The 15,060-nt window shown below is 38.4% G+C and overlaps 1 long non-coding RNA gene across 1 annotated transcript; it reads left to right on the plus strand.

Moving 5' to 3' along the window:
- Positions 1–351: 351 nt before the first annotated feature.
- On the plus strand, positions 352–4,615 carry LOC121481968. Its single transcript, XR_005985467.1, has 4 exons — positions 352–472; positions 1,130–1,200; positions 1,673–1,768; positions 3,630–4,615. It is a non-coding gene; the product is annotated as an uncharacterized LOC121481968 (long non-coding RNA).
- Positions 4,616–15,060: the final 10,445 nt, after the last annotated feature.

Genomic DNA, 15,060 nt, shown 5'->3' on the forward strand with positions numbered 1-15,060 from the left:
TAGAAAACAGTTGTGAGGGTGGTGTGGGAGGGAAGTGGAGGCAGAACTCAGACTTGGGTAACACAGGGCCCAGGGGGCCATGGGAAGCATTGCATTGGGAGGCAGGCATGTGGGGGCTAAAAAAGAGAGGAGGGCCGAGGAGTCTCGTCTCAATCCTATAGGAGCTAAGTATCAAATAGAGTAAAAGATTAACAAAAATGGAAGGGATGGATATTAATAAGGCATAATCATTAGGAAGAGAGTTTTAATCAGCAAAATCTTAGAGGAGCTGGATATTAAAATAGCATTTGAAACTGATGTAAAATGGAGTAGAACAGCATGTCAGCAATCTAGAATATTGTGATTCAAATAGGACACTAGAACATAAGGAAAGCTGCTACAAGTCCACTTCTTCATGTGTTCAAGGACCGCTGAGGGATGAAGTTGAATCAGTGCATCTCCACCTTCCACACCTAGAAGAAAGAGTATAGAAGTAAGTATTCCCTGCCTCCCCAACCCCCGTCAAGCATCTCCATCCGTTAGGGCTTACCATCAACTCAACACAAAACATGAGTTATTTATTTATTTTTTATCCCTTTTCTTGTTCTTACTCTAAAATATATCGAATCTGCCCTGCTTGGATCCTTCCTCAGGCTCTACAGAGTGCAGACACTCTGCTGTTTTAAAGCCTCAATTAGATCAAGTCACTTCCTCTTCTGATATCCTGCCTGCTGCACTTGGAACAAATTCCAGCCTCCAAGTCCTTCAACTTTCCAGGCTTACCTTACTTGGCTTTTCATTATGCTTCAGCCTTCTTGCTTCCTTTCTGTCTCTTGGACCCACCAAGCTCATTCTCACTCTAGCGCATTTTACTCTTTTTTTGTGTTTTTCTTTTTTGACTGGCTCTACCAGCAGAAAATCAGCTCAAATATCTCAGCCTTTGAGAGCCCTTGTCTGGACCACCAGCCTGAAATATTATAACTATGACTATTTTTCTTCCCTCACTTGTTAAGAAGGTTACTATTTTCGTATTTAGAAAACTTTATTCAAGTTAGTCTTGATCTCTCTACCCAATTTTATTTTCGTTGTAGTACTTATAATTTCCCAACGTTATTTAAAACAATCTCTATTTTTGTCCGTCTCTCTCCAGGAGACTTTTGGCTTCAGAGGACAGGACTGGCTTTGTCTTCTCCAGGGCTGCAAGCTTCAGTTCCCAGCAAAGTGCGTTGAATGTAGTACGTGCTCAATAAATATTTGTTAAATGGATGAAGAATGCATGAAAAGAATGGGAGTGAAGATGGCTTGAGTAATGGGTAGAAACTTATGTTTTATCCAGTGAATGAGGTAGATTGTGGGATCTGTTATGTGGCTATATTTTCTAATTAGGTTCCCTTTCAACAATTAAGCAAGTTGCTTTCATCTTTGCATACCAGGTAATTGAGGGTGGATAGGTGGACGGAAAGACTTTTGTGTTATAGGGTGGGGAGGTGAGAGGGGGGAATGAGTATGAGATTTACAAGGAGAAAAAAATGGTCTTAGTTAATCCACAGGGTGGGTGAGAGCTCAACCAGAATGCTCTTTGGAATCCAGACAATTCAGTGACAGTAACACTCTCCTACAAGTGTTAGGGAGGTCAGAGGAGATGAGTCTGTGACATGTGCAATCACTCTTGATGTGTTTGATTTTTCAACAGTATTTCATGGTGACATTTAAATTTGAATGGGAAATGACCTCCTTGTTCCCAGCTCCTTTTCTAGCCGGCATAGGATTGCTCCTTCAACAAATATTGGTATGTTTTGTCCAGTAGAGTTCTTCAGTATCTTAACAGATGGAGTTTATGAGTTTATTTTCTGGTAGAAATAGTGATTTCAAGACAAGAAGGAGGTTGTAGGAACTATTTATTTTTACTTTTTAAAAGGAATACCTTCCTGGCAAATAAGCGAGTACATAAGCAAGCAGACTCAACAGCTTTCTTGGAAGGAGTCAGCCGCTGCAGGTATGAGAGGATCCCTTTGGCCAGCCTTTGCCTCCCTGTGCATTTCTCACACTTGTGTTGGCACAGTGGTGGAGTTTATTATTAGCGGTGTGTCCTACAAGCCATTCATTCACGGAATATGGCCCTGGGAGAGGAGTCTTCCTGTGAAATAAAAGTGTCATCATTTTTCCTTGGCTTAGGGGGCATCTCACATAATGAAAGAACATCCTTCAATGGAAAGATCTCAATTCAAAAAAAAAGAAAGAAAGAGGGAAAGCAAGTAAGCAAGCAAGCAAGCAAGAGGTGAGGTGAGAGAGATGTTCTCAGTGGAATCAGCTTGGAACTGAAAAATTAAGATTTTGTTTTGTGCAATGCTAGTTGCCTTGCCAGTCTCAAGCTGGCACTGTGGGCTTGCTGTAGCTGCTGAGTCTGAGCTGAGGAGAGGAGACAGTTTGCTTCGGTTTTATTGCTCAGCCTCACCATGCGTCTCAATATGTTTTTGATTTCGTATTTAAAAAATAAGGTGAATGATCTCAAAAGGAAATCATTGCAGGCGATTTTATTCTTTGCTTTTTCTAATGGACAATTAAAAAGCAATCCTGGTCCTATTCCAGGGATTTTCTCATTTCTTAGTACAACTGTAATTTAGGCACATATAATAGTGCAATGGTATTATTAGATATTATCATGTTTATTTTATTCATGAAAATGTGTGACACACCTTATTTGTATTCTTTTTGAGGAAATGTCCTGGAATGGGTTTTGTCCTAGCTCCTTTTTGTGCCTGTAAGAAGGTGTGTGTTGGAATTTATGTTCCTTGGAATAAGAATAGTATTTCTTTTTTGGGGGGAAGCATTATGATTTGGAGCTTTGAGGAGTTTCAATGGGTTATTGTTGCTTTTTTTTTTTTCTTTTACCAAGGCTCCGGCCCACCAAATCCTACTGTGACACACACTTCCTATCTGCAGTGGCAGATATTTATATTTCAAATTAAATACAACTATGATTAATTTTCTTCTGAAAAATTTTTGGAATTTTGTTTTTTTAAGATCTATGAGGTAATTGGAGATACCCCAGGCTATTGCAAAACCAGGGCAGGGAATCACTGCTCTAGTGATTAGCACTTTGTAAGCCTTCAAAAAATATTAAAACCAGGATAGATTGTCTAATTTCTTGTGGGTGGATTCACTTTAGTATAATATAATGTGTTAACAAATGCTCAGAGACGAGGTTCTGGATCCAGAAAGATGGCTTTTGCAGAAGGCTTTTATCCAAATTAATTCAAAGAATAACAGGAACAGTTGTGTATTGGGGCAGAAGGAATAAGGTGACTCAATTAAATGATAGAGAAATCTCCAGGAAAAAAATTGTCTCATGTCAACCCAATACTAACAATAAAATTCTCATTACTGAAATCGATAATCCTGTAATAAATGCATAATAACTTCAAAAAGGATTCTTTTATTAAGTATTTTTTGTATGATTGGCTATGCACCAAATATTGAAATCAAATACTGCTTTGCTTTCCTTTAAGAATGATAAAATTCTCTACTAGGTCTCTAAAGAGAATCTTAAATGAGAAGCTTCAAAAGAGTAATTTGCAAATAAATTCACCTGATGATATTTGTCCCTGAACCTCCTATATTTACCTAATTCATTTTTGGCTTTTGCTTAGCTCTAACCATGGTGACACTGTGAGAAATGAATGTCAAGTCGTCCTGCGTTGCCGGAATGTTTGTAGAAGGTGGTGGTGAGTAAGTAAGGGTAGTGCAAGCCCCAGGGTCTGGGTCCCACTGCATAGGGGATCCTTGCGGGTGGGTCTCCCGCAAAGCCTCAAGAACGGTCCTGTGGTCTGGCCCATCTGTATGTTAGCCTGCTGCCACATGGTGGATCCAGGGTGACAGTCCAGTCCCTCTCCACATTTGGAGTTGGGCACAAAGCCTTTGGTAATCCCGTATCGAGAGGGTGCAGGATCCGTGCATTTCGTACCCAAACCGAGGTCAGCTTTGTGGCTTTCTGAGCTAGATGAAGGACATTTTTGTAGTGTTCACTGACCCCCAACTCACAGACCTACAACCGTATATGCAGTTTGAGAAGAAATTTGAGTAGGTAAACAGGTAGACTGGGAGGGAATATGCTGCCCTAAAACACTTCTGGGTTTTTTGGGGGGACAGTGATGTCTGTTTTGAGCTTCCAGAGCTTTTTGCTTGGTGTTCTGCGGAGAATTTTGCATTCCAAAAGATAAGCGAGGCTGCCTTCCTGTGTCTGAAACCTCCAGAAGGTGCTCTGAGAGAATAGAGGCTTCCCCAGCCTGTTTTCCGGAGATAATCTCCCCTCACCTGGTGGTGCAGGTTGCATCTGGTTAACATCCCAGTCGTTTTGCTTATAGTTTCCCTAGGATCTTTCCTGAGGAATAATAAGGATATTAATAATAATAAGGATAATAATATCCTTTAAAAGGGGTTATCCATTATATCTCAATAAAGCAAAAAAAAAAAAAAAGCGAGAGCTCAAAAGATGGGATATCTAACATTATTATTGGAAAAGGATCTCTCTCATTTTTAACTTTTCCTTAATTCTACTGGCTAGGCCTATAGTGAGGAGACGCTACATACAAGTGAGGAGACGCTACATACCCATAAAGATGCCGTGATCCTGAAGGTCCCGGCCTTGGTACACTTTTCCCTCATTCATTTTTTTCTTACTGAATTTTAGTGATTTAGTAAATTTAGGTTTTTTCTTACTTAACATTTTCTTATTACATTTTCATTCACGTGGTTTACGTCTTAGCTCTCTTATTTTTGCGTTTACGTTGCATATGCTGGGGTTTGCTTGGAATGTAAACTTGAGAAAGAGCAAAAGTAAGTATGTTCATGAAATACAATGCCCTCTTTTCTAGCCCAGAATGATTTTGAAGGGAGTAGTGGAGCTTTTTGGATTGGTCCCATTCTGCTTTGGGCCACTTAGGCTTTCAGTCTGTGGTTCAGTTCATGGACACCAGATGCCAAAGGAACTAGGGTCAAGGGTTGGGTCCTCATGTGGGCCAGATGGCTGTGTGTTTTTCCAACAGGTTGTGTAGAGATTCAGTACAGTCACTGTAGAAACGCTAGTCTTCAAGGGGACTGGAGAATGCGTGAGTGGGTGAAAATCCAGCCCCATTCCTAGAAAAGCAAAACCCGAATCCTCCTGTCATTTTTGCATCTGGACGGAATGTGCCACTTAAAATGTGAGCTTGTTACCCAACCTCCCTGCGTCTCTGTGTCCTCATCTGGAGAATGGAGATAAGATTTGCTCCCTTTCTACCTCACCAGGATCTGAGAAGATTAGATAATGGCTGTAAAGTCCTTCTACAAAGGTAGGGGCATTATCATAAACAGGGAGATTAGTCAACAAATAAAAAAATTTTTTTTTTCTTAAAGGACCTCCCAAAGTGTATTGCCTAATCATTTTTGCTTCAGTATCAGTAGTTTGCAGTCTCACCCCTTTCGAGTTTGGTTTAGCTGCAAAAAGTTAGGTGTAGAATGTTTGACCTTTCCATTTATTTATAAGGTGAAAAAAATGGTTTGATAGCTAACATTTATATTAATCAAAACAAAGTGGGCTTTGAATCCGAAACAGGTCTTATTTGAAAAAGAAGGTGAAGGCTAAGGTCTCTAGGAACATATGCGCCACTGAGGAATATTTGCATGCATTTGATCTGCAAGCACGCTTGGGTGATTTTCACAGTCTACCTTGGAGTCCAAGTTGTAGCAAGGAGCTGCTGCCATCGCTCAGCGGCACCGTCCCCTCTCTGCAGCTTTATTATGGCACACAGCGACAACTTCATTTTTAGCATTAAAAAAAAAATCCTCTTCACTTAATTCAGACAGTGACCTGCAGGCCTCATTCTGACTGAAGGAGCCATTCAGAATACTTGCAGACAAAAGCAGGGCTTTTTCCTAGCAACCAGATCAAAGCCAAATCTCCCAGAATAGCTCCCTCCTAGGTTTTCTTTGGCGCATAGGTTCACAAGGCTCGTGGTATCCAGTTCAAACTACTCTTTCAAACCGAAATGGAAAGGAAAACTCCTGAGGAATTTTCGCAGACTCTGAAAACTGGCGAGCATGGAGAGAGCACTTCATCTTGGGAGAACACGGTGGTCATTTGGAGCATCCCTAACTTTGTTATCGCCCGCATCTGCATGTACATTCTGTTGGACTTCCAGAGAATGAGGTCTCTGTTTCCTTTCTGCCAGTACCTAATATCAGCTATGCCCAGGAGCCGGCTGATGAAGACTTCCTGTTTGTTTTGAGTCACTGTTAGAGTGATAAATATACTTTAGCTTTCTGCTTAGAGAGGAAAGAAACCAGCTGCCCTCAACTACAGAGAAAAATGCAGAAATTCCACTGAATGGCCCTGTTATCATGGAGTTTCAAGGGCAGCATCAAAATGAAAACTATAAGCCAGAGCAAAGTAAATAATTTCCATATTAAAGCATCTTGCTGCATGCATCGACCTAAGTTGTTTGTCTTTAATCATTTAGGCGAGCGTTGCATTTTTTCACTCTTCGGAAGACCAACTCAGCAGTGTTTAGAGATTTTTAAAAATGTAAACTTGCGCTACAGAATAATGGTGAGCTATATAAATAAACAATTACAGTTGTGGTTTTTTGATCTGACCACAAGCTTTTAATGCCATTTTTGCATGAGCATATAATGCTTCTGGATAAACAATAAGGTTTACGTTGTCAGTGGCATCCACTGTTGCACTGAGCCATTTACATATGTGATTATTTTGGATATAGAGTAACCCAAGAACAAAAGAATCCTATAAAATTATTTAAAACAAGAGCAACAGGAAATCCTTTATAGCTTAAATAGCACTTCTTAAATAAAGCCGTGGTGTTTTTGTGTTTTGATTTTGTTTTGGTCCTTTTATTTTGAACAGGTTTTGGATTTAATGGCTAGAACGTCCTTTGAGGGGAATTTCTTAACTCTGTTCTGAAGGGCGGTGAATTTAGGAAGCCTTATTGATCTGAGGGTCTTGACCATGGCTTTCTGGCTTTTGTCTTTGTCTGTCTGTCTGTCTGTTTTTTAAGCTCAATATAGACTTGACTTCCAGAAGTCGTGAGTTGGAAAAGATGGCAAAAACTTGCATATGCTTGAAGTGGGTATGAATTGCTTATTTCTTCCCAATCGCTATGGTCTCTCAAAAGAATTTCTAAAAGTAGAAGAAGAATATGCAGTTGTGTACAAGAAGTTTTCTCTCTCTTTTCTTTTCTTTTTTCTTTTCTTTTCTTTTCTTTTCTTTTCTTTTTTTCTTTTCTTTTCTTTTCTTTTCTTTTCTTTTCTTTTCTTTTCTTTTCTTTTCTTTTCTTTTCTTTTCTTTTCTTTTCTTTTCTTTTTTTTCCAGGATAAAGAAAATGGTTAATAAGCAAATGCAAAATAAAGTTAGCGTTAACACTTTTCGGCTGTTGAATTAGTCATAAAGTTATGGAGGCAGGATGGTGTGCATTGGCCTTAGCACAATGTATCTGGTCATATTTTTAAACTGAGCCTTGAAAATGCCCATGAGTTGCTATCTATAAAGAAAGTTCCCCAACGCATTGGAAGTCAGTGATTGGAATGTCAACGTGGTGGCTTCCTGGGCCAGCGAATTACAGCGCTGAAGGCTTTATGGAGATTGGGTCCTTATCTTACAGAAACTCATGTTAAAAAAATTCATGTGCCACTGGCAAATCATAAAGGAGGATATGCATTTACAAATGTTCACTACATTAATTAAAACAAAGCTGAATATGCTAAATATTGCTTTTACTTTACAAATATGTGGTGGGTGATGTATGTCTTTCTTATATTCTCTTTTTACTGCCACAGCAAGAAAAGAAGAAAGTGTTTTTAAAATATGATCGAGGAAGAGATGGAAAGACTAAAGTACTGAATAGCATATTTCTGTTCTAATGGAGACCTGTATGTGTATGAACTTAGAATAGAATCAGAGAATGGATGGTATTAGGAGGAGAGGGAAAAAATAACAGAGCCAGCATTTTCTGTGGGTAAGAAAGAAGGGTATAAAACAAATTTATGAGATAAAATGTATTTGCAAGGGTAAGTATGCTAGGGGATCATTTTAGTGGGTGTATCGGCCTCTGTACTCTAAAGAAGAGGTTAAAATTAAATAGAAATAGATCACGATAGGGGTTTAGGTGAGGTTTTTGGTAGAATCTATTATTTAAAATAAATTGGAACTCTAGCTGGGTGGAACCTATCACTTACCAAGTATAAAAAGGCGTGAAAAAACCGCCCTTTACCTTTTCCAGTGCTATTAAATGCCAAATATCTGGTGCTGAAGTGAAACCATTATGGTCAGATTGATGCTGTACATGTCAAGCCACCATTCTTCCTAGCAATAGCGATCACTTAGATTGTTTAAAACTAGCTTTGGTTGTGATAGCACATTTATGATCCAGCCTTAAGGAATTCCACCCCCTGACAGCCAACATCCATTTCTTCATGATTGAATAAGAACACAGAAGTCACATCTTATATTTGCACATTATACTGCCATTTACAAAAGGCTTTTGCTTGCAACATCTCCCATGATCCTTGGCTCTATCTGGTTCTGGTTGTAAATGGGAAGAGTAACAGTTTGTCATCTATCCTGAGCCAGTGGTGTTGGCTTTGGCAACCTGGTTTCTTTTAAGGGGGCAGAAATATTCCTCATGCTTCCTCACAACATTTCAGGAGCATCGTCTTCTGAAACAGATGATGCAAATCAGTATTTTTAAGTATAGCAACAGGAGGCAAAGTGGAAGGCAAGCATGTTACATGGCAATTAACCCTGTATCACTCTGACACCGCATTTCTGATCCCAGGAGTTCTAGACAATTCTGTCGGAGAAGGTGAAGCATAGGCATGGGGAATAAGGACAATGGGATATTTAGAATCACTTTTGCCTAGTAAAGGGTTTTAAAAAATTATGCATTTATTAGAAGAAATGGTGGTGGGAAGGGGGGATGTTTTTCACACCTGTTTTCACACTTCTGAAGTGATAAGTCCAGCCCTCACAAAATAAAATGGCAGGTTTCACACTAAACCCACCCAGGCATATTCCTATAGTCTCCTAACCCATTTATTCTTTAAGAAGAAAGAAGTGGGGCACGGTCAGAAGAGTGTGTGACTCTTGATATCGGGGTTGTGAGTTCGAGCCCCACGTTGGGTGGTTGGGCATAGAGATGACTTAAATAAATGAATAGAAACTTTAAAAAAATAAAGAGGCAACAAGGTCTCTTGCACAAATCAGTGGCTGAGAGAGGTCTCTGCCATCTTTGCTTTATCCTCCTGTCTTTCAGATGTGTGAGCCATCTTCTGTATATCGTATATGGATCTCCAAGGCAGTGTGCTAGGTCTCCAATGACTTTGGCTGTATATCAATAATCTTCTTCTTTGCTCCTTTTTAAAAAAAATCTAAATACTCAATGAGTTAAACACCCGAGTTCATGATTTTACCCACAGGATTCACACACATCTTCTATATGTCTTAGATTCTCTTGGCTAATATTTCTATCCTCCCCCAGTCACTCTTTGGCATGGATATAACTTATTTCTCACCATCTTTCATTTCTCAAAATGGTCTGTCTAATCACAACCTAGGGTCACAGAATGAATTAACCTCAGAGACCACGTAGGGCAGTATCTAACAACCAACTCCCAGAACTCGTGATTTACCAACCCCTCAGACCTGGTCTTCACCATTTTTCTCCAGCTCACTAAATGCCAACCTCATCTATGCAGGTACTGGAAGGAAAAACTAGGACTCCTTCTTGATTCCTGTTGCCTTTACCACCCTATATCTAATCTGTTAGCAAATCTTATCGTTTTGCTATCCCAAATATGTCTGGTACTCTTCCAAGAACCATGGTCATCTCTTGCCTTGATGCAGTAAGAGCCTAGAATTCATCTCCTTGCTGCATATTCTCTCACATTTGCCTGTGTTGTTTTCTACATGTTACTTTCTGAGACTTTGTTTATTGATTTTCTTCTTTTGCAATTTTCTGGCTCTGCTCCCCTTACTAGGATGTAAGTTCCAGGAGATTGGAAGCTTTGGGTATAGTGTGCGCTCTTTAACACATGTAACTGTGCCTGGGACATTGTTGGCTCTCAATGATTATTTGTTGAATAAGTTAATCTCCTCCTTCACAGACTAGAACAGAGAAGTCGCATGAATTTCTTAGGCTCACCAGATTAGTTTGTAAGTTTACAACTAGAGCATGGGTCTCTTGACCTAAGGAAAAGTGAAGAGTAAGCAGTCCTCTCAGCACTGCCAGGAAACCTTTGTCATAGATTGGGTAGATCTGTCTAAGGAAAGAGACCTCATCCAAAGACCAGGAGGGAATCTGGTTAGCTTATTCAGGGGGAATAATAAATAATAATATTAGATTTCTTTCCTTCCCTTCCTTCCCTTCCTTCCCTTCCTTCCCTTCCTCCCTCCCTCCTTCCCTCCTTCCCTCATTCCTTTATTCCCACCTTCTCTCCTTTCCTCCTTCCATTCTTCCCTCCTTCCCTCCTTCCTTAAAAAAACAAAGTAACCAGAGTTCTTGCAAATATAGTTTCTAAGTACCTGCTGTGGGGCTCAAAATCAAAGGTATAAAGAGCTTCTAGAAATTCACCTAAGTACTCAGTACCATGAATGGTCCTAGAAAAAAGAGAGGCTACTCAGAAATGGAACTCAAGCAAATCCTAGGCTGTGCTCCAACTTCCTGCCCTACCACACCAAGTGCTCACTACCTTATCTGCTCAAGCGTAAACCACCAGCTCCATGTTTACTCATCTCATACTTAGTAAATAACATACCTACTATGGCTTTTCTCCTAACAGCTACAAATATTTTTGAAAAAAGAGTTTCAATGTTTCATGTTAGTTAGAATGTTCCCAAGGGCTAGTTATTGAAAATTAAATTGGATCAATCTTAATCAGTCTAGGTTATATGAAGGTCTTATATGAAGTACCATTGACATTTTGAGGCCTCTGAGGTAACTTGGTATGTGGTCCCTCAGGGTTTCATTGCAACTAGGATGAGTTTGCTTGAATAGAGAATCTATCTCCTTTTATTGTTTTGTATTATATTTATCATCTTCTTATCTTCACTATGTGCCAAACAGTTTTCCATGGAATGATTTATTCTAATAATTAAAAGAAGGCAATATTCTTTTGGTGGATGACTGTTTTGTCTGAGTTATAAAATATAATTTGCTTTTTTCTTTGTACCATTGTTCCAGAAGAGATTCATCTTTAATTAGTTTGAGGTGTACTGTGGCTTACCTTTGTCTCCAAGTAAAAGATTTTTCTTTTTCAAAATCAGATGAATTCTGAGTTGACAAGGTAAAAAATCTGCAGTAAGATTAAAAATGCTAGGATTTTCCATTAAAAAGTTGCTTCTCAAAGTTGCTGTAATTTAGCACTTCAGGTACTGAACACCTATTAAAGAAATGCTTGTTTGCATTATGTTAGATGTAAATTAGGTGACTCACTTTCTCCATCTCTTTCTCTATATTTATTTTTAATCCTGCACTAAAAGCAGGAACCAGGACCAAATGAAATTAAAGCATTCTTTTGGTTTGATTGGTCTAATATTCTTCAACGAGCTGAGTATGACTCACAGCCTGTCCCCCTTTTATTAGTAATTAAACTGAGACACTGAAACATTATGTAAACTCATAATAGCAGATTAAATATCAAGGCTGTAGCCCACTGAACAGCACTGCTATGTTTAAACTGATACCTTCAATATTGTTCTTAGATAATTTTAATATTTCACATTATAGGATTGGCCACAGAAAAATAGAGTAATTAAAAACAATCATTGTATTTTGTTTTCATTTTTGTTGGAAAGGGGTTTTCACTTTGAATGGTAAAGAACATAAGAGAAATAATGTGCCTGTAACATTTTTTTGTTATTGCTGCACTGACAAATGCTTCTGTAGCATGGTGGTGGTCATTTCATCTTTATTCAAAAAAATCTTTTTTTTCTTAACCAAAGTAAGTCATATCCATTATAGGGAATTTAGATAGTGTAGGTATATAAAAGTAAGAAAGTAGGAAACAACCCATAATCCCACAATGAAAAGATACCGATTGTTAGTATTTTGGTTCACATGCTTCTAGACATCTCATCTATGCATGTCAGATTATATACACATTAAAGAAAAATGTAACACCTACTGTAATTTTTTTAAAAATCGCTTTTCTTTTTTAATTATTTATTTATTTATCTTAAATCCCTTTTCATGTGCGAATGTTTATTGTCTTTTATTTAATCAATCCCCTATTGTTGAGTATTAGGTGGTTTTTGCCAGTCTTTTTCAAGATTATAAATACGATTGGCACAAATGTTCCATGTAACCAAATATTTGTCCATAGTTTTGACCTGCTGTCTTAGAACATATTTCTAGAAGTGAATTGTTAAGTCTGTATGTATGGATTTTAGGCTGTTAGTTCGTATTAGTACCCCTTTCCTCAGAAATGTTACACTAATTCATTTGCTAATTTGCTTATGGCTTATTATTTTGATATTTTAATGTAAGCTATTCCTTTTATGGCAACCAAACATACTGACTGTGTGGTGCTCTAAATTGCTAATATAAGAGGACTGAAAAATAATTGACTAAATTCTACAATGCCCTGATTATTTCAGTTATATTAATTTGGCATGATTCTTTTTCTGGTCTACTTTTGGCTAGTTGTATCTGGATCCATCATATGTTTTACTATTCTTCTGCAAGAGGCCTCAAATAAATTGAAAAAGGGAGCCTGTCAGTTGCAGTCTAATATGGCATATTAACACTCAATCCAAATTCAGGCAAATGTCATCTGTTAATCATAGGCCAATATAAGAAGCAAGAATTGTGATGATATTAACCAGGAAAAGGTTCCAGGATAACTCTGAAGCAGAACATGTAACCTATTCACCCAAGAGGCTATCATACAAATTAATGTGCTCACCATTAAAACTGGCAAAGCTTCCAAAGCTCAGCTAGGTTAGCTGGTCAGATGACATCAGTAGGAAGAAGGCCCAGACATAATTTCATCTTTTAATTTTGTTTCTTGTCTCTTCCAAGCCTTTTATTTTTCCTTTTTAAAAATCTCAAATGGACTATGGTAGAGATTAGGCATCATTTACATTTTTTAGACTCCAATTTGTGAAAAAAAAAATTGGTACTGGTATTTTCATTAATGTATCTTAACCTCTCTGTAGGTCATAAAGTCTATTCATGAGTCACGCACCAGCATATCAAAACAATTAAAATATCTTATCTTCCCCTGCTTCCACCCCTAAAAATGTTTCTAGGCCCAAGAAGGAACTAGGTTCTCGGCAGTCTTAACCTAAAGTGCTTCTTCAGCTTTTCTTAGACACTGGCCATCTCAAAATGCAACTGAAGACAAAACTGTCCCATAAGATTAATTTTTGGTGATTGAACTTACATCTTAAAAACTAAGCTGTTTCACTTCCTTATGAAGAAACAAATTTTGTGAAGATAGGTTTCTATTCCATGTTTACGATCCCTAAAGCACCTAGTCTTTGGTATGTGTGTGTGGAATGAATGAAAATGTCCCATGTCTCCACAAAAGCAAGATATGACTATTACTGGCAACATATTTAGTGGAGAGACCACCTAGATATGCAGGGGTCAAAATAGCCAGCTGCTTCTTCCTGTTGTGCCAGCCGACTAGCTGTCACCTTTGACAAGTTAATCAATCTCTTTGAACTCAAGTTTTCATAGTTATAAAGTGATGACACAAATTTTCTTCTTTGAGAACAGATTGTTTTGAACATCAAGGGAAATGAATAGAATATTGTATAACCTGATGAGTACATTTCAAATGAAAATTATTATTATTTTGAAGACATGTGTGTTTTTCCTTATTGGAATGCTCAATTCTTATTTTCCAGTGTTGGGAATGGAATGTTATCTTAAGTCTTTGTGTGTAGTCTTGTATTTTATCTTAAATTTTCTAAGTAGAGCTTTTTACTAATAATATATATATATAAATATAACTCTTTAATTATTTTCTTCTTTCTTTCTTTCTTTCTTTCTTTCTTTCTTTCTTTCTTTCTTTCTTTCTTTCTTTCTTTCTTTCTTTCTTTCTTTCTTTCTTTCTTTCTTTCTTTCTTTCTTTTTTTAATTGATAACATAGCTGCAGAAAAGGACCCAAATCATAGATGAAGAAGCCCATGTAAGTAGTAATCTAGAGATAGTGCCCCAGAAGATCCCCTCACAATTTTCCAACCTGCTACCTAACTTTCCTTGCCCCCAGGGGGCCAGGATCCGGGATACCAGCATCCAACTCCATTAACTTCTATTCCCGTGATGTCATGCTGAAATGGAGTGGAATCAGAGTACCCACTAAGTTGTGTGACGCAGCAAGTTGCTCATGGTCTCTTGGCTCCAGTTTCCATCTCTAAAAATAAGGGGGTTGAACTTTAAGGTTTTTTTTTTTCCATCTCAACATTCAAAGATTCTTCTAAAGGACACTATTTATCTAAGTTCAATACCTGTGGTTTGTTAGCTTAGGTGGAGCTTCTCAGAAGCCATGTTCTGAATGAGAGGTGGCCAGTTAACTTTATCCTCTCCCATGAGTGCCCACAAGTGCTGAACCCAAAGGACTATATTCTAAACATGGTTCTGGGAGGAGAGGGTGAGGGAGGAGGACTGATGCATGGAGGAACTGTATCCTTCAGCCCTGGGAGGACTGCATCAACGCATTCTCCTCCACATGGTGAACTGGTCGACATCACATCACAGGAACAGCAGAAAATCCTTTATCATTTGATTGTTTTAGATCTATCATTCAGGTTTGGGATGCATACGGACTCCTGCCATTTTGCAACTAAAATACTGTTTGACAAGTGAGGTGGAATACTTAACAGGATTAAGATTTCCTTTTGCCTTAGCGATGCACTATCTAGAAGGAACCTGTAGTTCTATGACTTCTGTCCTCAGAAGCTGAATGAGATGAGGAAGAACAAATTAGGATAACTTCCTCCAAGAGTCAAAACAGTAAGCGTTGCCACCTTCCTCCACGGTCTTGTGACACGTGCTCTGCCTTGAGTTGAGCTTCCTATCATGA

This window comes from Vulpes lagopus, chromosome 24, assembly GCF_018345385.1.
Source record: "Vulpes lagopus strain Blue_001 chromosome 24, ASM1834538v1, whole genome shotgun sequence".
Classification (NCBI taxonomy): domain Eukaryota; kingdom Metazoa; phylum Chordata; class Mammalia; order Carnivora; family Canidae; genus Vulpes; species Vulpes lagopus.